The sequence below is a fragment of the Octodon degus genome, unplaced genomic scaffold (genome assembly GCF_000260255.1).
Source record: "Octodon degus isolate 3935 unplaced genomic scaffold, OctDeg1.0 scaffold00010, whole genome shotgun sequence".
Classification (NCBI taxonomy): Eukaryota; Metazoa; Chordata; class Mammalia; order Rodentia; family Octodontidae; genus Octodon; species Octodon degus.
The window spans coordinates 4267702-4270447 of NW_004524586.1; the positions used below are offsets into that span (position 1 = coordinate 4267702).

Below are 2746 nucleotides of genomic sequence, written 5' to 3' on the forward strand. Positions count from 1 at the left end.
AATATATGCAGTGTATTATTTGTTGAAACTGTACTTCCGATTTGATTTGAAACTGTCTCATTGCTATCTGTTTATCAATAAAACTTTGAAAAAAATAAATAAATAAATAAATAAAAAGAAAAGGTCACCACAGTCACTGGAAAGAGCTCCTAATAGCCAATGTCGGCACAATATGGGCAATCAAATAAATTGTAATGTTGAATTATAACCAATGCATAAGATATGCATGGGGGGCTGGGGAGATAGCTCAGTGGCTTAAGCGCCTACATAGGAAGTTCAAGGTCTGGAGTTCAATAATAAGCACTTTCCTGGAAAGTGCAAGGGCTTGAGTTCAATCCCCCGTTCCACCAAAAAAAACAAAACAAAACTTCCTTTAAAATAAAAAAATGAAGTTCAAAAGTATCCAGGAGTCCATACTGATATCATTAAATGATTGTGGAAGTAAATTTAGCAAAAGACATAAATTTCCCAAACATAAGAATTCTAGAAAATTTATAACTCCACATTCAAAGATGAGGAGCATAATTTCTCTTATATTGGTGGGCTGAATGGTGAGCTCTTTGCAAGGAACACAGTGCAGAGAGGGAAAAAGTGTGACCTAGCCCGCGGCCGAGGCCAACACAGCAGCCAGAAACCGTGCTGAGAGCTCATCCTCTTGAAGGGCTGTGATAAGAAAGGCAGTTTACCTCTGTGATCTTCCTCCGAGACCCATCACTCCAGTCTAATTATGGGGAAAATATCCGACAAATCCCAGAGGAACATTTCACAAAATCACCCTCCAGTTGTCCTCAAAACAGTCCAGCTCATCAAAGCCAGAGTATCAGAGAAAATACCACCCAAGAACAGCCAAAGGAAGCATCGCTGTGAAATGTAACATAATGTCTGAGATAGAATCCTGGAACACAAAATAGGACACAGTGTCAAAACCAAGGAAATCTGTGGGGCCTGGTGGAGCACGCCTGAAGGCCCAGCCTTTGTGAGGCTGAGGCAAGCAAATCACAAGTTTGAGGCCACAGTGTGAGTTCAAGGCCAGCCTGAACTGCGTAGTGAGACCCTGTCTCAGAAAAACAAACAAGCAAAAAAAAAAAAACAAAACAAAACAAAACAAAAAACCTAAGGAATTCTGAATAAATAATGTAGGAGGTTACTAGGAGAAATTGAGTTGTGAAATATATGACAATTTTCTTTACTATCTTTGCAGTTTCTCATGAAATACAAAACTTTTCTAAAATAAAAGTTTATAAAAAGTACCACCGAAGTAACAACTAAGAAGTTAGCCTCTTCTATATGGAAAACAGTTATTAGAAATGGTTCATCTCTGGGGTTTCAATAGTAAATTCAATCTGGTCTGAACAACAGTCTTTGAGAGGAAGTAGTGCTTCAGACCACTTAATGTCATAACCTATTTGTTGACTAACTTGTACTGTAACGTAGGCCAATATATTAAATCTATGCAAATTTGGCCTCAATCTAAACGAGGACAATGAAATTGACCAGCTTCCTGGATATCTCTATTGTACTGAAACTGAATACAGGGGAAGTTGTCAAAAAGTCCAAAGTGGAAGTTAAAGTTCCTCTTTGCATGCAAGGTAATGAATGATACAGCTCTAAAGGCTTTGTCAGCAGTTGTCCCTAGAGTGGGGGACACCGCTTTCTTCAAAGATAATTCCCTTCCTTTAACCAGAAATTGTTTATTCACATGCTCTGGATCATTTCTCTCATTTTTTTTTCAAAAGAAATGAAATCCATGAACCCACAAGGAGTTCATAAACCCCACGCAGAATTGAAAAAAGGCTTTTGTTCTTACAAAGCTTGAAGAACAGGTTCTGCTCTAGAAGAAGAAAGGAATGAGTAACACTAGAGGGAAGAGATGGCTGAGGGCAACAGGGAGTCACCATGGTGGGAAGAGACACAGTGACGGAGAAAGAGATGTCATGGAATGAGTTTCAACCCATTAGAGAAAAAAACAGAAAACGTACAAAGAGCTTTTCAAAGTACCCAGCCCAGACCATTCTTCAGTCTGCAGGTGATAGTGGCCTCCCAGGCCCTGGCTTACATGTCTCTCTCTATGAGGCCTACTCTAGCAAGCTCCTGTAGAAGCTTAACCTCATCCCCTGCCCCCTTTTCCATTGCTTCTCCATAGCACATTATCATGTCAAGCATATCTCTCTTATCAGAGAGAGAGAGAGAGAGAGGCATTGGTACCCTATCCTACCTGTTGTTTCTATTACCACACTATAAGGTGGGATGGGAAAATACAAGTAATCCACTCTTATGCAAACATGACAGCTATCTCTTTTTATTACTTATTGTTTTCCTTCATAAGACCCTAAACTGTTGGCAATCACAGACTAGGTTGTCCTGGTCAGTAACGAGAACATAACAGGTGCTCAATATGCATTAGGGTGCATAGTCAGGGCTCATGTGTTATTTCTGATCATTGCCATTCTTTCTTGATTTGTAACTTGCCAAGTATCCTTACCCACCAACCAGCAGGAACCCACCAACAGCTGGAAGACCCTGGGCTCCTTATGATGAGATTTACCCAATGACCGCCAACTCTCCCGTCTAGAGAGGACATAGGAAAAGTAAAGTTACCGTGTTCCTAGATTCCTAGCAAAATTCTGGATGAAAAACGCAAACTCGCGGGGGTGGAAGAGAGTGATTGGAGCAGTCCGCAGGGGGCGAGGTCCTAGCACCAGGGGTCAATCGCCCCAGCGCCCCCTACTGGCCGGATGCGACCCCC

General features: G+C 41.3%; 1 protein-coding gene across 1 annotated transcript in view; it reads right to left on the reverse strand.

The window, feature by feature from the left end:
• Positions 1-2620, reverse strand: part of Pik3ap1 (phosphoinositide-3-kinase adaptor protein 1) — a 116588-nt gene extending 113968 nt beyond the window's left edge. Inside the window, exon 1 of the mRNA XM_023709035.1 lies at positions 2599-2620. The gene's annotated coding sequence lies outside the window, so the exon portion shown is untranslated. The remainder of the gene's footprint in view (positions 1-2598) is intronic.
• Between the last annotated feature and the right edge of the window lie 126 nt (positions 2621-2746).